Here is a 24,445-nt window from a genome sequence, read left to right as displayed (position 1 = left end):
AGTTCTTGATTTTTGCCATTTTAACTGGAGTGAGGTGGTATCTCAATGTTGTTTTGATTTGCATTTCTTTTATGGCTAGGGATGTTGAGCATTTCTCCATGTGTCTATTGGCCATCCTTCTTTCTTCTTCAGAGAAATTTCTCTTTAAGTCATTTAGCCCACTTATTTATTGGGCAGTTGTTTCTTTGAGGATTTGTTGTTGGGGGATTTAATTTTACAAAATGGAACTTTTTATTTCCATCTATCCATAACCTACAAATGTGGGCCTTTCCAAAGCAGTTGGTAAACTTGGTTTCAAATAGTGTTTGATTAATTTTACTCATTAACTATAGCTTATCTTACCAGCAAGTTGTTTAAAATTATTTAGAACATCCCTTTTCTATTTAGAACATCCCTTTTCTAATCTAAGTCTCCTCTAAAAGTATTCAAGTCTAAGTTTATATCTTTTCCTACATGAACTAAAAGAATAACGATCTCATTGTTACAATGAGACATTATGTTGAAAATGAACTTTACAACTTGCAGGAGTGGGGGTGGGGGTGGGGGGCAGGAGGAGTTGAGGAGGTAGGGAGGGAAGGGATGGTAGGGGAAAAACAAAGGAGGAGATAACAATGCTCTATAGGAAATGTACTCATTACCTTACTCATGTAACTGTAACCCCTCTGTACAGTATTTTTACAATAAAAAACATAAAAATCTAAACATAAATGAAAAAATGAAAAAAAGAATAATGATCCTTTTGCTTTCTTGCTTCTGTGGAAGGCAGTCTCTATCCAGCAACAAAACTAATATGTTAAAATCATAAATGAGATTATTCAAAGCCCTATTTTATAAAATTACACTTTATCATAATCACAAATTTACTTACATAACATAACCATATATAAATTCTTCTCTCCTACTAACTCATAAGTGTATCATAGTCTTCCTTCAAACAATAGCTTCTGCACTGGGAAGGAGGCTCAGTGGTAGAGTGCTTGCTTTGCATGCATAAGGCCCTGGGTTCGACTCCTCATCACTACATAAGCAGAAAAAGCCAAAAGTGTCACTGTGGCTCAAGTGGTAGAGCACTAGCCTTGAGCTGAAGAGCTAAGGGATAGCGCCCCGGCCCCAAGTTCAGGCCCCACGACTGACAAAAAAAAGAAAAAACAACCAAAAACAAAAAAACAATAGCTTCTCTGTGTCCTAAATCCTGGTTCCTTTTCACTGATGATGATTCCCTTTTATTGTTTAGGTATCAGATTATATTCATCCTTCTCAAGAATTACTTTCTATTTTGGAGCCTCTTTATTAGCTTATGATGTACATCTTCTCCTTGTCGTACATCATAATCTTAATTATCTAGTAATATGTCTGTATATTTCAGTGTTTTCTCTACTTCTCTCTAAATGTAAGAGATTTTGCTTTTATTTCTTATTGCTATGTTATCTGCAGTACTTAACAGACTGGACAAAACATGTGTGTAAGTGAATACAGAGAGACATTATATTTCTGGCCTCAAAGTCTTTTTTAAAACACTGAAGTAAACTTCACACGAAGCATAAAAATACTTTTTATACAAATTGAGGTATCTGGGAGCAGGAAAGATTCAAACTCTCCTTGGAATTTTAGGAGCAGTCACTGAGGGTAAGCAAGGACTTTAGTAGTCTCCTGGTAATGGACAAACACTAGGCCCGAAGAGATGATTGAGAACATGATAAAAAAGAAAGACCAAAATAAGAACAAGATAAGAAAAAGATTTTTAAGAAAGAACAGTATAAAAAAGAATGCCTGGAGCCAGTCGCTCATGCCTGTAGTTATAACTACTCATGAGGCTAAGGATAGTGGTTGGAAGGCATCTTTGAGCAAAACAGCACAGGGACAGTGCCCAGGCCCTGAGTTCAAACCGCATAACTGACCCCCACTCAAGCAAAAAGAAGAAAAAAAACTTAACTGTAGCAAAGTATCAAACAAATGATATAAGAATGACTTAACAGTTTGAGAAGTGAGAAATAGGGTGAAAAAGAAAACTTCCTCTGAAGAAGAGAAAATCATGAAAGTTTTGTCTTTAAAACTGGATTAGCAGTTAAAAGTTTGAGCCCGACTGTGCATGCTAAACTTCAAGAATAAAAAATTATTTCTACCATGTTTCTTACGGGTATAACTTTACCTTCAAAAAAACTTTCAAGTGCACTGGCATACTCCCTGATTGCTAATTTAATTCACTTTCTATTATACTACAGTGTTATTGTCCATACATCTATTATTTATTTATTTATTTACTTAATTTTTGTCAGTTGTGGGGCTTAAACTCTGGGCCTGGGTGCTGTCCCTCAGCTCTTCAGCTCAAGGCTAACGCTCTACAACTTGAGCCACAGTGCCACTTGCATTTTTCTGAGTGGTTTATTGGAGATAAGAATCTCAAGGGCTTTCCTGCCTGAGCTGGCTTTGAACTGTGATCCTCAGATGTCAGCTTTCTGAGTAGCTAGGATTATAGGTATAAACCACCAGTGCCCAGCTTCATACATCTACTGTAGTATGTCATTAGTGTCCATAAATTGCTTGCCAACATTAACTATGTGACATATTTCAATGTAACTCACAATTTTGTAAATGAAAAAAAAAAGAATGTTCAACTACAAAAGAAATGCGTGGGAAACTTGATCAGAGAAGAAGCTAGTGAAAAATCAAGGCAAATTAAGTGTGGAAGATAAATATTGAAACCATATTCTCTATATCCAAAAGCCATCAATGAAGATCTATTTAGAAATGTAATAGCTTAAATTACATTGAAAGAGATGTTTGTATAATTAATTGAAGGAGATAAATGAGGTATCAATTCAGAGAAGGCAAAATGACATAGTTGTCAAAGTATCTACATCACCAAATAATGTCATCATTCTGTGAAGTGCAGAGTTTGGTGATAGATTAGTAAAACATCAAAAAAGTGTATTGATGTGATATGTCTGTTGGTCCCTTGGACAAGTCAATCAGATTTCCAAAACTAAAATAATACAACAGAAAGTATAATATGGTGACAATGTCTTATAGTTCCATGAGTTACTATCCCCAAACAGAAATAGACTATCCTTTTTAGAATAGGTACCAATAATTAAGTTTGAGGTTCTAAATTTTCTAATAACTAAAATAATATAGATCAAATTACAAATTATATAATTATCATTATTGATACTTATTTGCAAAACTTTTATTGGGTTCATATAATTTCTCTTGCAAATTTCTACACAGTCCAGCAAATATAGAATTTGGAGAGTATTTCCAAAGAACAAAGATGATTCAGGTGAAAATTGAAATCAACTTGCTGAAAATGATGGAATGAGAATCTCAAAGGGGCTGACGGGAGCCATAAAAAAGAAGTTAAATGCTCATCTAAGCATTTATACAGGGTCAGAACTTCCTGTCCATAGTAAGGAACTGTGACCTCATTTTTGTGATTATTTAAATAAGTAAAAACAAGAATACAGTATTATCATATTGTAATTTTTTTGTAGCTTGGGAAATGAATCCAGTGTATCACACATGTACTAGTCAAGCCCTTGAACTAATGTTCCAGCTCCTCTGTTTATATTTCTGTGTTTTTGTTTTTTGCTGTTTTTTTTTTTTGAGGGAGAGTCTCACTACCTTTTGCTGGCCGATCTTAAAACCTTGAAATCATGATTTTCCTGCTTTCTACTACAGAGTTGCTAAGAATATAGGCATAGGCTCTCAAGTCCATCTGGAGTTCTTCATATAATGTAATCTATCACTGTTCTTCCTGCAACATTAAGTTATGACACACACCATAATAAAGCATTTTTACTGTTCTCTTAATCTAGTATTTGGGACTTGTTAAAATCTAGCCAATTTTTATTTATTTATCTATCTATCTATTTATTTTGACTTCAGGACCTGGGCATTGTCTATAAGCTTTTTTCTCTAGACTAGAATTCTATCACTAGGAGCCACAGCACTGCTTCTGGTTTTCTGGTGTTTAATTGGAGATAAGAGCCTCGTTGACTTTCCTGTATGGACTGGCTTCCAACCAGGATCTTCAGATCTCAGCCTCCTGAGTAGCTAAGATTACAGCTATGACCACCAGTGCTCAGACCCAGTTATATTTCTTTTTCTTTTTTAATTTTATTTCATTGTAAAGGTCATGTACAGAGGGGTTACAGTTATGTAATGAAATTAACGAGTATATTTCTTTTCCAGCAGTATTTCCCCTTGTATTCTCCTGCTTTTCCTCCCTGCCTCACTCACCCCCCCCCAACAAGCTGTAAAGTTCATTTACAACATAGTGTCTAGTGATTATTGTTGCATTGGTTCACCTTTTGTCCTACCATTTCTGTGATTCCTTTTCTTTCCCTAAATCAGATAAACATGTATAAGACAAATTTCACAGAAATCAAAAACAATGACACAAGGAAATAGACCAAAAGGGAAAAAAGAAGGAAAAGAAGAAAAACTGCAAACAATACACTAAAAGAAACTCTTGTTTTCATTTCTTGGATTTTATTGGGATAAGCATTATTTTGTATGGTCACATGCATATAGCTATTGACTATTGGGATCCTCTGCTAAGTATATCCTAGGCATATTCTATGCCTCCATCAGAAAGAATGACATTGACCCATTTGTAACTCAATGGAAAAGACTTGGAAATAATTATATTATGCAAAGTAAGCCAGACCCAAAGAAACAGGCTGTGTGGTTTTCCTGGATATATTTCTTAATCAGGCATTTAAACCTACATTCCAACCATTATAGTTATTCAGTGTTCTCACACTCTGGGTCAGTAAGTACCAACTCTTAATCACCCCTAGGGCCAGGTAAAAAACAAAGACAATCTCTGTGCACTGAGAAACTACCCCAATTAATAGGAATCCTGCAAAACCAAGTTCATCCTACTTGTCATATGTAATATTCAGCCTCTAAGTTACAGCTTGTCTGAAGTTACAGTGTTCCTATCTGGCAGAATTCTCTATTCTGGAGCTATAAGAAACAAGAAGTTCTGCTTTTCATGTATTTCAACGTCATTGTTAAGTCTCACCATTAAAAAAATAGGAACTCAAAGTGCATTTCTGCAATTAATATATTCCTCAGCATGTATCTTCAGTCATTATAATCTAAAAGCCAAATGGAAGTCCTCATCTTCTAACATCCTATTTTGAAGTTATATAGATTTCCAAAGTAGATAGAGACTGATTTTTCTAGAGTAAATCAGAATTACCTTCCCTATATTAACATTCCGACTCTCTAGACATCACTACCCAAGATCAATCTTGAATGGTGTTTAGGATACCCACACTGTATAAGGACCCTCGATAGAATTCTTGTATGGTGTTCCCTGTTGGTCCCTGCAGATTTCAATTACTTTCTTCTTAGTGCACAGATACAACTTTATAAGATTTCCTTTAAAGATTTTGCCCAGTATTTTCAGATACCAGTTTCTTGTTTCTTTGTCATTCTTTTCTTTTTTCTTTCATTATCTTTTCAGAATACTTAGTTCTGTTCAAGTCAGTTGGATAAGCATCCTAAAACAGTGTATTTTACAAAATAAAAAAAGGAGAGTGAAGGCCCAACTGTTCTACAACAGGCTGGTCAAGCCCTTCTCCAGGAACAGGGCCAGTACTGTGTGGCATTCCAATTATAGAACAGAATTAGACATTTTACAGGAGAAAAGCAAACCCAAGAGGGGGCCTTATGGATCTGTTAACTTAAAACCATTGAAATGTGACTGGTTGAAACGCAACTTGCCTTGCACCTGGATTTATACATGTGGCAATAATAGTATGCTGTTTAGACTATTGATAGGATCATAATATTTTCATTGTCTATTTGTTTATATTTATCTTCAAGTAGTTGTATAAATGGATTTTGATTTATCATGTCACTTTATGAGTAAAATTCATCACGATCAATGTCACAACTTCCATTATTGTCCCCATCTCTCCCAATCTCAAATATACCCTCAAATTACTTGGCTCCATTTTTACCTATGGACATTGAATATTATGGCTGCATGTATCTGCCTCTCCTTTCCCCATTCAAGTACCCCATTTTTCTAAAGCTTCCCTCTCTTCAAACAAAACATGCTTCAGATTCCAGATATTAATTTACTTTATGATGTCTAGGGATACATGTCTCCAGTAAAACATACAGCAAATAAGTTACTTTTAATCTTTAATAAACAGTACTTTATCTCAAGTTGAAGTCATTGATATTTATAATAAATGTATATAATATATTACATGTCACATGTATATTGAATTTTTGTTTCTTTTTATCTTTCAATGTAAATAAATTTATGTTTAGCTCTACAAATAATGGTTATTTCACTTGAGGCTTTCTGAAATAGATTCTCCATATTGTAAACAAAAAAAAGTAGAAATACAAAAATAATAAGTATACACAAGTAGTTTTGAATTGTTTCCAATGAAATAGTGGCAATAAAGTATCCTGTATGTAATACTGAATTTGTCGAGCACATCTCAGCTTTTGTGGTTGCAAAACTCAATAAAAAACTTTATTCCTTGCCAGCTGGCTTCTGTTCCTAAGAAAACTTATTTTAATGTGCTGTTGTCTACACAAAATCATTTTTAATGCACCCTAAAGTCCACTCTTATCACAAGCTTCATTCCTAAGCTTGTTGTATTTGAACTACAGGCTCAAGAGATAATAAAAGAGAATGAGTAATACAGACACACAATGAAAGATCGAGATCTGTTTTGTTTGTAAATTGTGCCCTGTTTGGCTGAAGCTGATATTTATGATTGCTTTAGGTATAGATTTATGTGTAATAGAAAGGGAGACATGTAGGAATAGGTTAGTGGGAGAACATATTTTCTATTTTTAATTACTAATCTGCATTTCTATATCTAATATTTTAAATACTTTGCATGGCTATATGACACCAAATTTTTTGACACTTTATAAATGTAAGCATACCTATCTCTGCTGTATGGATATTTTTCAGAAGTAGATATTCTAAACACTCTCTCATTCATAGTAACTTTCTTTTCTCCTGAGAAATAGTCACAAATGTATTTCTATATTAGCTTATTAGTCAATTACTTTATTTCTAAGAAAGGATCCTAAGTAATAATAAAATCTAAAAATGTTATGTAAACAACAGACCTTGAAAGTCAGGCACCAAAACTCTCTTTAATAAGAACTTACAGTTTGGAAAATTACAGTGGAGGTCATAGTAAAATTTTAGCTCTGACCTTCATTAAAGGAAAGACTTGGAAAAAATATATTAAGTGAAGTAAGCCAGGCCCAAAGAAACATAGGACCCATGGTTTCCCTTATTTGCAATAACTAGGATATGTCTGAGACAAGCAGAAAAGGTCAGATAAGTTGATGTTAGGTGAAATGAACCCCAAGATAAGTATTCAAATGTTTTTGTTTTCATGCGATTGTTTCTAACATATTTATAAGATGATTTCTTTGTTGCTTGTATGTCCCTCCCCCATGGTATAACCCCTGCTTTCACTGTATTTGATGTTGGTATAATTTGTGGAGGGGAAGGGAAAAAACAAATCATTTAAATAGGGATACAGATGGACCCATTGCAACAATGAGATGTACAAATCATTATGTCGAAAAACGAACTTTACAACTTCGGAGGAAGGGTAGGGGAAGGGGGAGAAGAGGGAGGATGGGAAGGGAAGGGAAGGGGAAACAAAGGAGGAGGCAACAATGCTTGATAAGAAATGTACTCATTATCTTGCCCATGTAATTGTAACCCCTCTGTATGGTATTTTCACAACAGAAAAAAAAAAAAAAAGAAAAAAAAGACTTCTAAGCTTTAGGACTTTGTGATTCACCTTTGACAGAAATTCCTTTCTGTTGTGATTCACTCATGGAGACAATTGTGTAAAACCATCTTCAGTATTCAGACATAGCTACGGTCCCTCTTTGGATATTTTTTTTTGTTCTTATGCTAAGCTGCACTACAGAGGAAATTTGAACTTAGTATCTGTCTTCAGTGCTCTATGCACAAGTGTTTTCTCTCACATGTCTTCCATGAGTAACCCAAAAATGATTCAAGAGGACAATGTTATCTATATAAAAGAACTCTAAAGGATAAAAATACTACATAGATGATTTGAGCTGATCATTTTATTGATTGAGAATATGATACAGAGACACAAGTCAGAAGAATCAAAATATAATTTGTGTAATAAGTGGAGATGTCAATGGATAGATATGGAAGCAGATGGAATGTGTAGGCTTTTCGGAGGCATCTAAGACTACAGGGTCACCAGAACTTCTGAAGCTATTGCATCTAGTCTGACTATAAACTCTTATTAAAGGTTCCACATACTTTTCAATTGCCTTATTTTTTCCACTTAAATGGGCCTTATAATTTCTTCAGTGGAAATATATTCCTTTCAGAAATCCCTTTTGTAAGACTGTACAACATTATCATCTTTCATGGTGACAGAAATCAGACTATTTCTGTTTTATTCTGTATAGATATTCATGGTGAAAGATAATTTGACTCTCAGTACATTGAATTAAGAGGCAGTGAATAGATGAATGATCCTAAAATATCATTGATTGCAAACTACAACTTTTTGCAAAAAAAGTACTTAATGAATTCACAGTTAATAACATTTTGAACTACAAAGACATACACAGACATATGCACATATACTTTATCTTGTATTTTTTAAATACTTTTAACATTTGAAAGGATAGAGATGTTTCTCATAGTTATATAAAGCATGAAACACATTTACTTATTCATGTCCAAAAACTTTTCTAGTAAAGAAGTGTGTGTTTTCTTTTCCAAATAAACGTGACTATTATTATATAATCTCATACCACCAGGTTTTATTTATTATTCCATTTTTTATTTCCTATTTTGTTAGCTCTAAGTTACAGAGAAATTGTGTCAGGTGTCTGCTTATGGAGGTTTGTCTAGGCTTCAACAAATCTCTTTTTTCTCCCATGAAGTTTTCTCTGGTTAATATATCTTGCAAGTTTTTAATATGTCCTTATGATTTGTCTGGAGAGAAGCTTGAACAGTGCTTGACCTCACATACATCCCTAAATGACTACTGATTTAAAGTGGCAAACTAAATTTTCCCCATTAGCATGAATCATGTTTTTAATATAATATACCAATAAAAAGAAATTATTTCAAAGGAAACAATTTCATCACTGGCTCTACAGAAGTAAATGAAATACAAATATCAGGGTACCATTCTTGGTTATATAACAAGTGTCTCACAAATACATGTGTATATATATTTTAAATCTTACACTACATATTTTACAGTTTTTTAAATACAATTTAATTCCATATTACTATCTATACACTTTTGCCTTTGTAATTATTTTTATTCTGGAGAAACATTCATTATTGTTAGCAGTGACATTCCTCTGTTGAAACCATTGCTTTGCATATTATCTATGTAAAGAACTCAGATGAGCTGGGTGCCAGCGGCTCATGCCTGTAATCCCAGATACTCAGGAGGCTGACATCTGAGGATCACAGTTCAAAGCCAGTCCAGGAAGCAAAGTCCGTGAGACTCTTATCCAATTGATCACCAGAAAGCTGGAAGTGGCGCTGTGGCTCAAGTGGTAGAGCACTCACTTTGAGCTGAAGAGCTGAGGGACAGTTCCTAGGCCGAGTTCAAGCCCCATGACCGACCAAAAAATAAAAATACAAAACAAAAGAACTTGGCTGGTTGATATAACTATGGAGGCTTACCCCAGTACACAGAAGCTATTCTGATCTCTATAAAGTCTCCACATCTCTGATGAAATGAGTAACTTAGCTGTACCCAGAATGCATTCAATAGTCTTTATTCACCAAATTCCTATTGGCCATCCACTTGTTAAAACATGAATAAAAATTGTCAGGTTTCATTGCAATTACTTGTTATTTTATTTAACTATTTTTATTACTATAAATTTTCCTTTTACTTCCAGTACCATGGATAAATTTTACAATAATGATTTGAAAGAATAGCTTACTCAATAATTATATATTCTTTACAATGAATATGACATTGGCTTTTTTAGTTTGTGGATAGGTTTGCATAATTCTATATTTGTCCTTAAATCCAACACTCCTAACTTATCATATACTTGCAGTATTTATTTTATTTCTCTAAGTAACCAAGTCTTTTGCTTGGTATATATTTCAGTATTTTTCTAATTATGTGAAAATTTAAAATAAAAACAAATAATTACAAAAGTACTTATTGAGTTAATACATAGTAACTAGTCACTGCACTAATTAATTTATATATTCTTGGTAATTTAGGTACAGAACAAGTTTGTAATTCAAGTATAAAAATGCAGAGTAAAGCCAGGAGCCGATGTCTCATGCCTGTTATCTTAGCTACTCAGGAGGTTGAGATCTGAGGATCACGGTTCAAAGCCAGCCTAGGCAGGAATGTCTGTGAGACTCTTATCTCCAATAAACCAGAAAACCGGAAGTGGAGCTGTGGCTCAAGTAGTAGAGTGCCTGCCTGTTGCTAATAGAGCTCGAGGACAGTGCCCAGGCTCCGAGTTTAAGCCTCATGACCGACTCCCTCAAAAATAATATGCAGAGTAAGTAATGTATTAAGAACTATGTTGTTTTAAAATATAGTCAAGATTTGAGCTGCACCTGCTTATTCTAAATTCTTTACTTTTAAATGTGATATTATCTGGTTCTAATAAGTACAAACTGAAGTTCAAATCATTCTTTATAATCTTCTTATGTAAGAGCTTTATGAAAAATAATGCATGACTTCATCCTTTTCCAAATAATTAGGAGGTTCTCTCTCTCAGTCTCTGTCTCTGTCTGTCTGTCTGTCTGTCTGTCTCTCTCTCTCTCTGTCTCTCTAGGATAAGATGTTTTAATGATTACAGTACAACAGCAATACAGCATCACCTTTAATCTCAGACTTGACTGTGATTAGTCAGTCTTAGAATCAGCAATGCAGCATGATGCATAATTCACAAAAAGGCCCAAAACCATTAGCCAGACTTTAACCTCTCTGTGATTATTTTTCCTTCCTATGTAGATTTCATTTGTTCGACTTACATGCCATCCAATAATATTAAAAATTAACATATATGCTATAGCAGACATTTACATAATAATTGTAGAATAGGTTGATTAAAAAATACTTCAGTTTAGAAAAGTATCTGAGATTGTTTTAAAGTTATATCTATAACTAAACTGAATTTCCAAAATCAATGCATTGTTCTTACCTTATTGAAAGACATTATTTTTAAATAATTTTCTATAAAAATAGAAAATATATACATCTATGTCCAAAATATATTCTCTCTAGTTGAATTGTAAAACAATTGTGATAAAATCTAGTATTGATGGGACAAAGAAGTAAAAAAATGGAAAGATATTGTTAGCGATCTGGCTACTTTTGATATCTTGAGTGTAAAGCCATTTATTATTTGATTTGGCAAAACTTTGTATGCTCTCTTAGACTATAAACTTACTGAAGGAAATTACTATTTGGCATATTTAAAAATCCCTTTTGTTGCTGGGAAGGTGGTAGAGTGCTTTCCTTGCATGCATGAGGCCCTGGTTCAATTCCTCAGTACCACATAAGCTGTAAATAAGTGGCCCTGTGCCTCAAGCGGTAGGGCACTGGCCTTGAGCTGAAGAGCTGAGGGACAGCACCCAGGACCAGAGTTCAGCCCCATGACTGACCAAAAATAAATCCCTTCTGGAGCATACAAATAGAGAGTCTCTAATTGATACAGACAAAAGTTCTTATTACAGAGAGGAAAATATAGCCATTAAATTAACTTATTAGAAAGTGTTTGAAAATAATTTATTAATAAAAATAATGGTTTTAATACATTATCCAATTTTATAAACATAGCAGAGTATTTAAATCTAATCATTTTTGCACTGCTTAACAATTACATCCAAACATTTACTTTTTAATTTTCAGTATTTTGTTGATAGCAAAATTTAATTGTACAGAAAAGCCTAATAGAACTATTTTAATAATACATACAATGTACTTTGATCAAATTTACACCTTCTATTATGATTTAATAGTTCTTCAATATTTTTTCACAATTTTATCAAGTTTGATTATTCCATTTTTATATGTGCATTTGCAGTACTTAGTCATATTCATCCTCATCTCTTTCCTTCTGTCCTTCACCCTCCATACCCCAAAATATTCTTTTGTTTATACATTTATCTCTTTTTTAAAATTAAGTCTAGATTCACATATGTTAGAAACACATATGTGTTTCTCCATGTGGTTTATTTTGCTTACATGATGATTTCTGTTGCATCAATTTTCAAACAAATGACAAAACTTCATTCTTTTAATGTCCAAATACCACTTCATATGGTAAATAGACTACATTTTCTTTTCCAGTTGAGGCTGATTTCACAGTTTGGCTACTGTGAAGCTGTCCACAACTGTGTGAAACTATATTGTAAATTGACTTATGCCCTATTGGATACATGACCAGGTGTTGTATAGTAGGATCATATGAAAGCCCCAATTTTTAATTTTTGAAGAACCTCCATACTGATTTCAAAAATACTGTACTAATTGATTCCTCACCAATAGTACTTATATTCACTTTCAATCTTTAATGTCTAATACATCGATCTAGGTTATCTTCAAATTATGATATTCTGCTTCCATTTGAACCAATATACTGGAGAAATTTTCAGTTGCTTTATTTATTTATTTGTTTGTTTGTTTGTTGCCTGTCCTAAGGCTTGGACTGCACCTGGGTGCCATCCTTGAGAAACTTCCTATTCAAGGCTAGTGCCATAGCACCACTTCTGGCTTTTTCTGAGTAATTACTTGGAGATAAGAGTCTCATGAAGTTTCCTGCATGGGTTGGCTTCCAACCATGATCCTCAGATATCAACCTCCTGAGTAGCTAGGATTACAGCACCCGACTCTAGTTTCACTTTTAATGGATAATATGGCTAAAGTAAAGAAAAATAGAAAACAAATAGAAATAAAGAAACATTTCCAGCTCCCCAAGTAAGAAATCTGTTATTAAAGGCTCCACAAATGTAATTTGTTTATTGTTTTGTTTATAATTTGGCTTCTAAGTTTTTTTACTTCTAGAATTTTATTTTTTCCTTTTCCTTTCAGAATTTAGTGATTTAATCTTTCACCACCTTCATTGACTTCTCTGTTTCATTTGGCTATTTATTTTAATTTTCTTAGAATTCATCTAAGCATTTATTCAAGTACTCTTGAATTTTATTGATTATACTTATAAACATCTGGAATTTGTCTGCAATGTCATCCACTTAATCACAGGTCATATTTCTTACTATAACAATGTTGAATTGTGGAAGAGTCAGGTTGCCTTGTGTTTTGTATGTTGCTTGATGAAGCCATAGCTTAGTGAACTGTAGGACTTAGTAATTTGGAGGAGAAAAAAATTTCACTCGGTTTTGACATGAGTAAATTTTGATCATCACTTCTTTCTTCTTACTCGTCTTTTTGCTTCCTATCCACCCTCCTGTGAGCAGCTTTGCTTTGCTAACAATCTCTTCAGCATGATGAGCTGGCTTGCCACAGTCCATAGTGATAGTATCAAGTAGTTATGGAGTGAAACCTCCAGAAAATGAGCCAAAATGAAATTGTCTTCCTTTAAATTGCTTATCTTTGGCACTTTACCACAATTGAGAAAAATGGAGTGACATACACCTGCTAATTTCAAATATCAGGAAATTTAATCCTGGATCCATGAAATCCTTTGTGTTCCAGCTTATAAAAGGTAAAAGAATAGTTAGGGTAAGAAGGTATAATCCTTTTTCTATTTCAGAATTGGGAACTTTTTAAACTTTGTTATGAACTGAACTGAGTATATTTCTTTCTATTAGAATTCCACACAATTAAAAAGTACAATAATACAAGTGAATGTATTGGCTAATTGTTTTTTAAATCATTTTAAGTAGATTTAATTCTTAGTAAAAAACTTCCAATTTATCATAGATCATTCTGTCTTCTTTCATATTATGTCATGCCACGTTTTAATGGATTTGGATTTTTAATAAGTTTGGTAAAAAAAGAAAAGTGTTGCTATTTATGCTTACATCTATTAAATCAGGGCTGTAGGACACTGTCATCTTGGTTTTCCCCATTCTGTGCATTTGTGTCACAAAGAAGTCAATTACGAGACATCAGAGGCTGTGATTTATATTCCTCTTCCCAGCTCTGCAGCTCTTTTCTAGGACAGCTATACCTTCTGAGGTGAGCTTTTCTATTGATAAATGGGCTGACACTTCAAGCGTTGTTTCTATGGCTATATAACTCCATCTCCTTGGGGCATGTCCAATCTCTGATGTTCTGAAGCCATTAAAAAATAGGAGGTCTTTTGTTGTCCTCATAAAAGGAACAATAGAATATCTCCTCCCTTTTTGGTCAGTTTTCAAGGCAAGCTTGTTATGTCTCAACATTTAACAGGGATTTTATTTTAAGATAATTCTTTCTTCATATTTTCCTCATACTCAAATAAATCTCCTAGGAAGAAGTTTCAGCTAAAAGAAAATTCCTCAGACAAGCAGCAACTAGTCATCCTGGACTCAAAGTAAAGAAAAATTCTGAAAAAAAAGCATTCTATATAGCACTTGTCTAATCCTTCCTAGAACAGCATCTGAATTTAAGAAAGACACTCATAGCTCCAAACTGAAAGTAGGAATATCCTCTAAAATATACCTTTATGCTATTTATTTCTTATTAAAAGAATGTTAATTTGGATTAAAGAAATACTGCTTTTTTCTCATGCAACTTCCGAAGAATACACATACATGCACAGTGTACAAGGAATTCTTTCAAGTCATGAATTTTAAAAAGAATTTCCTCAGAGAGATGAGAACAGATTTATAACCAGCTGGTGCCAGGCTATATTTGGCATATGGAACCTAGATTTAGTTATCATCTCCAAAGTCCATGAATACCATTCGAACAGCATACTGTGCATGTAAGACAAATGGTTGGGGAATTCCTTTAAGCAGTCTCCAGGTGATGAGCACAAGGTCAAATGCCACCACAGTGTGCTGCAGTTCCTGAAGTCTGAATTGTTAACTAGATTCTAGGAGGTAGCCAGAGCTGTCAGGACTGCGGGGAAGCCAGTAGTGGTTTGAAAAATGTAAGGCAGCAGGTTGTTTTACTAAATTTTGGGTATGCTGTGTAGGCACATGGTTGGTTTGAATAGAAATATGTCGGAGATGTTAGGTTCTGAGAACCAGACTGCTAGGGTAGAATGAGTGCTTGTCATCCTCCTCAGAATCAGGCACAAACATTTTTTATGTCTTGGTTCTTAAAGAGGTCTCTGTGCTGGTTGCTGAATAGCTACAGTCTCTCTGTGTCAGGATTTTAATTACACCAGGATCTTTTTGTACCTCCTACTTCTGTAGACTTTACCATGAAGAAAACCAATTCCTTTCTACACTCTGGTAGGAAATTTCTGATGATTCAAACATAACTTCTGTAGTAAATCCTAAACCTACCCAGCTCTGCCTTTGCCCCACTTTGCAGAAAAGTTTTCTATTACCAAGTTCTTAATTGCATCTCAATTCATCACTCACCAGGCAAGGGGCAAGCCTCTAATCTACACAGGACTAATCCAAGTATCTCATTCTGTTTAGAAACCCAGGAAATTCAGTCCAGTCCTCACTATTAAAATCTGAGGATAGCTTGAAGTCTGAGGCTGAAATGGCTACAGTTGGCCTCTATTCAATTTCAACAGAGAATGGGCTTCTATTCAGAACACACACACACACACACACACACACACACACAAGTGTGTGTACATATATGTGTGTGTGCGTGTATCTTGTTTTGATACTTACCTTTGATCAAGGGAATGCTAGTCCAAACAATCACATATTTTCTGAAAAACACCTGCAGAGACAAATGTCAGTCTAGTGTATTACAATAACAGTTTGGAATCTCTTCACCATGACCAATGGAAACAAGATTTCTTTTATCAGAGATTCAGTTCACAGCAGTATTGCTACACTGAAAAGTGTAAAGGAGAAATTCATAGTAGTTTGTATGTATAGAAGAAGAAATGGTTATGAGACATTTGTCTATTTATTTTTCTAAGAAAATTTGGTTTCTTTAATGTTATACAAATTTTGTGGATGATTTATCATATGGAGAAAGTAATTGAATTCCAATAATATTCTAACATCATTACCAATATTTAAAATTTCAATCAAATTGGCTCATACATGTATCAGTGTTTACTGATGTATTTTGTATAAAAACCCTAATGTTATCTAATCGCTGTGACTGGCTTTGTAGAGATATCCAGCCTCTTGAAACCATGAGCTTATTGTCTGAATATTTTCTCAAACTTGCCAGCCATTTTGTTTTCAACTAGCTGTAGATCTTTGTGAAACAAAAGATTCAAATCCCAACTATTTTAGAATGTTTAAAATATTTAAAACTGTGTGTGAAATTATGATATCAACTGTTTCTGTGAGGCAAAGCCTAACTATCTCTGAAAAGAGTTTTCAATGAATAAAGTAGATTCTGCCTTCTTACAAAGTAAAGCTCAATTATTAACTATTTGACATTAAGAATTACAGATTTTCTTGCAAAAGTTATTTTGCAAGTGCTAGGCAAAGTCATTTAAAATACTACTTAAGAAAAGAAAAAAAAACTGTACAAATCAAAGCTGAATGATGATTTTTTCAAATATACCTAGTATCTTTATTATGTCTCTGCATCCCTTTTAGTAGAAGAGGATATTATGGGAGCCAATTTTCAGTAGTAATCTTACCTGAGTTTTTATCTTTTGGTTGTAAGATTAACTATTTCCTTGCAACCTACTTTTTATACTTTTTGATACTCTGTAACTATCTGTTGAATTTTTCATTGTTAGAGGAAGGAGTGATCCTTTGCCTTTCTACTTCTATATATCTACACATATGCATTACATTAGTATTTTAAAATATAGAGTTTCTACAAGAAAATTATATGTATGTGTGTTAATATATCCAGTCCCAGTGAGCCATATATATATAGTTTTATATATATATATATATCACTCATATTATCTGATGTAACACATTATACTATATCATAGTTGTAACTTTAGATAAAGGATCTCTAAGACAATCATTAGTAGAAGTTGACTGAAAATAACAGAATGACTTTTGTTTCTATAAGTAATTTGATACTTGGAAGAAAGTTAAAGCACCAAAATCCTGGAAGATGGATCATTCCATATTATTAGGGAAAAGAAATGGATTTGATTTCATAGCATTGTGGACATTTTTTCTAGGCAAAGTGATTATTCTTCTCTTTTTTCTATACAAGTTATAAATAAAAACCCACATAATGATTTGAAAGTACAATTCTTTGCTTAGAAATCTGAGGTGTACTTATCCTAAGAATAAAACATATTCAGTAATGTCTAGAAGGTTAATGGGACATCACTATCAGGAATTATGTGTCATCAGGACTGTAGAAAATATTTTTTATCAAAGTAAACTTTGTGAGAGGTAAATTTTAGCATAGGACAATTCTGTAGTATGTGGAAGGAAAGATTATTTTTGTTTAACCTACTACCTGTCTCAGATTGTCCTATATATACTTTTATATCTACTCTTGAGGCAAAGAGAGAGTATGGCTTTGATACTAGAATTCAAAGAATGACAAGTCAGTTTATAGATTAGATTAAGTGCAAAGGAGCTGACTATAACCTCAAGAATGTGGCAAGCGATGGAAGCCCACTGTTCTGAAGAAAGTCCTGCGAGGCTTTGGGAAGCCAGGCCGGCATAAGCCTATGTGCAGAGGCAATGCATCAGTAATAAGGGAAATGGCATTACAAGTCCCTGGAGATGATCTTTTGAGCTCTGTACTGGCTTCTGAGAGGTAACTGAAATGATGTATAGGCCTCACTCTCTTAGAAATAGGACTTCAGTCTTCAGCAGATATCATTTGGGCATCCAGATCAAGATACTATCAACATTTTCATGACATGCAATAGCAGAAAGGACATTTTGATACAGATGAGGAGTTGTATAGGGATTTTAAACACACTTTTGCAAAAACTCCAGGAATTAGAAAAAGACTAACATCAAGATGCCACAGTGCATACATGGATTGAAGACAGTACAATTAAATTGCATTCTACTCCAATGAGATTATCAGAACATGCTGGTTTTGTTTTGTTTTCATTTTAGTCTTCTTGGAGCTGGTGTGGTCTCTAATCACAATCAAAGGAAAGATTTCAAGCTGTTTGAGTGTTAGTAAGCTCTATTTTAAAGCTAAAGAAGACTTTTTTTGTCGTAGTTACTCAAAACAACCAAACAAAAAAGAATGAGAGCTATCAAATGATTTTTAAGCTAGACAATTATCTTCATAATTACTCCAAAAAGAATGAGACCTATCAAATAATTAATCAATAATGGAATATAATAAAGTAGAGGTATATCTTCTATAGGAATGCCAATGTACTGGGATTTCTTTACAGTATTTATTGTATATATAGTATTTATTGTATATATTGTTTCTAATGGTTGAGTCAGATTTCCTAGGCCAGGGCTGGCTGTTGGCTTATCCAGTAATTGGGTCCTGACATCCTAGCATTGTAAATATGGGTTGGAGAATGAAGCTATATGTGCCAGAAGCAGGAGTTGTAAGCTCTTTGTCAGTTAGCATATGTGCTGTGTTGACTCAGACTCTGTGGTACAGGACTATCATGCCTAAAATATAAAAATATGAGTGAAAATCCTGGCCCAAATGCCCGGTGAAACTAGTGCTGCTAGGAATAAGACAGCAAAGCAAGGTTGGCATCCAGATGCTTTAATTTTTCTATAATACAAAAATGACATGGATAAATTTTTAAGCATGTCAAAACGAACTCCAAGAATTGGAAACAAATGGTTCTTATTATGTCCTATATGCAGTTATTTCTTTTTTTGATCTGTTTTATTTTTCTGTACTCTTTGTCCTGTATGTAAGCTTTCCTGATCTGTTACAGGAAAGGAAATCACAGAAACAGCAGGACAAAGGATGAACTAATGCAACAATGATACTCACTAAACACTAGGTTAGAAATGAATTTCACAACTTGAGGAAGTGGGTAAACAGGAGAAAATGAGAGATGGGGTAACAGTGTTAAAAAGAAATATATTCATTTCCTTACTTAAGTAACTGAAATCCTCCTGTTCATCACCTTAAAATAAAATTTAAAAAATATAATAATTAAAAAGTATGTTGTATTGTATTTTTCTAAGGAATATATAATTTTCTAGTTTTATCTGTTTAATATGTCTGTCTGGTTAAAACTTCGGGCTATATGAGTATGTGAAATTCTAGAATCATGAGAGCACAGTGTAACTGAATTTGATAATACAAATATTTAAAATATTTAATATTTAAAAAGATTTAAAAATATTCAAAAGATAAAAGCTTCATACTCCAGTCTGGTGAATCTGCTCATATTGAGTAGCTAACTTCAGTCTTGTATCCAATATATATGGGAAAATACAGGGTAAACAACATGTATTACGTTTCTTGGTTTTGTTTTGAGTCTTAATGTAAAGATTTCATACTCAAACATCTGTGAGCACCGTACAGGAAAAAGTACATCTGTAGACTCCTGCATTAAATTTCCCCAGAGGTTTGAATCATCTAAACAGCCAGATGTAAGTATAAGCAGTGCCTTTGAAACTGTTGTTGTCATTGTCAAAGCTACAACTCTTTTAGTGTTGATGCTATCGCACTGTGCTCACAATTTGACTTTTGGTCAATCTCACTATTTCTTTTTTCTTTAATAATAAAAGAAGGAGAAAAACAGGACCTAATAGTTTCCTGTTGTGTTCTTGATTCCTTGCAATATTAAAAAATATGCAAATTACAGTTGAGAAGCAGATCCTATACTTGCTTATCTGTGTCATTTCCTTTTCCTGTATCTCAAGCATATGTTTATGGCAATTCTACATACTGTCCTACACACATGGCAAAAGACATACAAACTTATTCCAATCTAAAATGCATTCCTTGACATTTTTTATGATAACCAGTCTGTCTTCTAATTATTTTATTTATTTATTTATTTATTTTTATTGTGAAAATACTGTACAGAGGGGTTACAATTACATGGGCAAGATAATGAGTACATTTCTTATCAAGAATTGTAGCCTCCTCCTTTGTTTCCTCTTCCCATCCCTTCCCATCCTCCCTGTCTTCTAATTATTCTAACAATTTTATCTATCTCTTTTTCTCATAAATGTGTGTGTGTGTGTGTGTGTGTGTAATTCTTGTGGTTTAGATATTTGAATGTACCCCTATGCTTCATATATTGTAAGTGAATCCCTATTTTGAAGTATACTGAGGGGGAAGCTAAATGTGATTATGGTATTTAGAAGTAAGGTGGTGAGGATTTGATCAGAATTTAGCTATAGACTTGAGAGTGGAGCATTCTTGGCTGAATTCTTGTGGCTTTATAAGAATAATGAAAGGAATGACTGTTCAAGATATATTGAGTCATAAACAATATTTTAAATCAAAATCCCTTAAAGATAACAACAATAACTACTTAAAGATAACAACAATAAGTGACATACAAAGACACACATGATCCCTTGATTTTTGATTGAGTTTCTCTATACCTCCCCAGGACTATATTAGCAAGACAACCATCATCAGATATATTTCAACTTTGGACCTTCAGAAAACTGAGCCAAAGAGAACATCTTTTCTTTATAATTTAACTAATTCTGTGGTATATTATCATTTGAAATATAAAACAAACCAATGATTACATTGTATTACTATTGTATTGCTGCATTTAACATAAATAGCAGTAAATTTTATATTTTTGTTTATTTTCCGATCTTGATTAAACTACTAAAGCTCACAGAACTGAAATTATAAACTTGGTATGATAACAATTGCTTAAACACTGAACACTATTTTAAAATAGAAAACTATTGTTATGTGGTATTTTCTCAGTAGGAATGTATAACTATTGTGGCTTCTCAAATGAATTCTTATCTGATTACTAAAAACCTAAAGGTAATTCAAAGAGATGCCCCCCCCAAAAAACATTAATATTCTATGGATTCCTACTTTCTCCAGAGCTTTCATCATAAAGCGGTGTTGGATCTTGTCAAATGTTCTAAGTTGAGATAATCATTTGGTTCTTATCCTTGCTCTTGTTGATGTGATGATATATTGAAGCAGCTTTACATCCCTGAAATGAAATGTGTTGACCATAGTGTATGATTTTTTTGATGAGTTGATGAAGTTGACTGGCAATTTTGTTGAGAAGTTTTCCATTGATGTTCATCAAAGAAATGGGTCTATAGTTCTCTTTCTTTGATGAGTTCCTATCTGGTTTGGGGATAAGGGTTATGATGGCTTCTCGAGTTTGGTAGTGAACTTTTACTTTCAGTTTCATTGAAAAGTTACAGGAGTATTTGCATGAGTTCTGCTTTTAAGGTGTTGTAGAATTCTAGAATTCAGCTGTGAATCCATCTGGTTCTGGGCTTGTCTTGTTCAACCACTCTGGAAAGCAGTATGGAGATTCCTCAAAAGACTAGAAATAGAGCTCCCCTATGACCCAACAATCCCAATTCTGGACATATACCCAAATGATCCCAAACAAGGCATACTAAAACTATCAGCACAACTATGTTTATCGCAGCATTATTCACCATAGCTAAGATATGGAACCAATCCAGATGCCCCTCAGTAGATGAATGGATCAAGAAAATGTGATACACACACACACACACACACACACACACACACACACACACACACTGGAATTCTATGATTCTATCAGAAAGAGTAACACTGCCCCATTTGTTAAGAAATGGAAAGACTTGGAAAAAATCATGTTAAGTGAAGTAAGTCAGGACCAAAGAAATATAGGTTCCATGGTTTTCCTTATTTACAATAATTAATGTATATTTAGGATACTTTTATCAGATGAGCAAAAAACTCAAAAGCTATGAACATATGACCATATAAGATGATGTTAAACGAAATAAATCCAAAGATATAGACACAAGAAATTTTTCTGTGTTGTTGTTTTTAATGTACTATGTAATTTAATTTTTTAAGTTTCTTTTGTATGTTCTTCTCCCTATAGTATATCCCCTGTTGTCACTGTATTTGATTTTGGTATCCTGCATCTTGTATATACATTTATCTAATTTGGGGAGGAAAGGGAATAACAAAATGTTGAAGCAAGGATACAGGATGACAAATTGCAACAACCAGATTCACAAGACACTAGTTGGAAATGAACTTTACAACTTCGAGGAGGGAGGAGGGTTGTGAGAGGTGGGGGAGAGAAGAGATAGTAAGAGAAAAACTAAGGAAGGGGTAACAATGTTCAACAAGAAATGTAGTCATTATCTTACTCATGTAACTGTAACCTCTCTGTACAGTATTTTACAATAAAATTTTAATGAAATTTGACACAAAGTGCATCAAATTCTTTCATACATTTTATTTCCCTACCTTAAAGAAAAATATAGCTATAAGTGTGACTTTCACAAATTATCACTCACACTTGAAAGCTAGAAGTCCAGAATCATAGCATTGGCAAACTGGGGCTCTAAAAACTGCAGAAGATACTGTGATGCCTTTCTTTGAGTGATGCCGTTGGAATCACTAGTCATTGGCTTGTACAGGCATTATTTCTATGCTTGTATATCTGTCACATTGTGTTGCTTTATGTGTTGTTGTCTCTCCTTTTATATATAAAATAAGTATGTTTAAATTTTTATAATAAAAGTGATAGACAGAGGGGTTATAGTTACATAAGTTAGGTAAAAAGTACATTACTATTGTTTTTAACGTACTTATAATGTACTGTGTGATTTTTTTGGTTCCTTTTGTATATTCTTCTCCTGTGTTTTCACTATATTTGATTCCTGTGCCCTGCAACTTGTATATACACTTTTCTAATTTGGAGAGGGGAAGCCATATAACAAAACATTTAAATAAGGTTACAGGTTGACCCATTTTAACAATGAGATGTACAAGACATTATGTTGAAAATGTACTTTATAACTTGGGGTGGGGGGAGGAAGGAAATTGAGGAGGTGGGGAGGGAAGGCATGGTAGGGGAAAATCAAAGGAGGAGGTAACAATGCTTGATAGAAAATGTACTCCTTACCTTACTCTTGTAATGTAACCCTCTATACAGTATTTTTACAATAAAAACATATACAAAAAAGTACATTTATTTTTGAACAGTGTCATGTCTTCCCTTGTTTTCTTCCATGTGTGTGTGTGTGTGTGTGTGTGTGTGTATGTGAGAAAGGCAGTCAGGATGGAATTTTTTAAATATATTGTCTAGTGAGTATAACTGCAACATTTGTTCACCCTTTGTCTCATCATTTTTGTGCTTCACCCCTTATTTTTCCCAAAGCAGATAAATACATAATAGATATATACATATATATATATATATAAACAATGACAAAAACAAGAACAAAATCTAAAATAACAAAAAATACTCTTTTCTCCATATCTTGGTTTATATCGATAAGCATAAAGTTATATAATCATATGCATATAGGCTCTATAGCCTTTGTGATCCTCTCCTAAGAATATCTGCCTTAGTTCTCACTCTGTGAATATTTAGAGTCCTATTTAACATGTCCAAGTATAATTTGTTGTCTTTTACCATCCACTAAATTAATTTGTAAATTTATAGGTATATTCAAATTAATACCAATGGAAGAAAAACATGCAAGACATGCAACCTATGTTTGTTTTGGTCTGGCTTACTTTGTTTAATACAATTTTTTTTCAAATCTTTCCATGTCTTTATGAATGGTCCAATGTCATTCTTTCTGATAGAAGCATAGAATTCCATTGTGTATATATACTACATTTTCTTGATCCATTTGTTCAATGAGGGGCTTCTGGTTTACTCTCATATTTTGACTATCATAAATAATATAATGAGCATGGTTGTTCTGGGGTTTTTGTTTGTTTGTTTGTTTGTTTTTAATGTGGCCTTAGTTTGGTCTCTATTGGATAAATGCCCAAGAGTGGGGTTGCTCTATGTTATTCTTTTGAGGAACCTCCATGATGTTTTCCTGAGTGGTTGAACCAGTTTACATTCCTACCAACACTGGAGTGGTGTTTCTTATTGGTCACATCTGTTAATGTTAGTTTTCTTGATAATGAACATTGTTTTTTGTTTTTCCTTTGTGGATGGTGTTATTTTTTTGAGCACTAAGTATGTTTTAGATATGAGGCCCTTGTCTGATGCTTAACTATTAAAAATATTTTTCCAAGGCCGGGCGCTGGTGGCTCACGCCTGTAATTCTAGCTACTCAAGAGGCTGAGATCTGAGGATCCCGGTTCAAAACCAGCCCGGGCAGGAGAGACCGTGAGACTCCTATCTCCAATAAACCACCAGAAAACCGGAAGTGGTGCTGTAGCTCAAGTGGTGGAGCGCTCGCCTTGAGCTGAAGAGCTGAGGGACAGCGCCCAGGCCCAGAGTT

Source organism: Dipodomys ordii, unplaced genomic scaffold, assembly GCF_000151885.1.
Source record: "Dipodomys ordii isolate 6190 unplaced genomic scaffold, Dord_2.0 Scaffold93, whole genome shotgun sequence".
Taxonomy (NCBI): Eukaryota; Metazoa; Chordata; class Mammalia; order Rodentia; family Heteromyidae; genus Dipodomys; species Dipodomys ordii.
The sequence above is the reverse complement of the archived record's forward strand: the minus strand, read 5'-3'. Positions refer to the sequence as shown.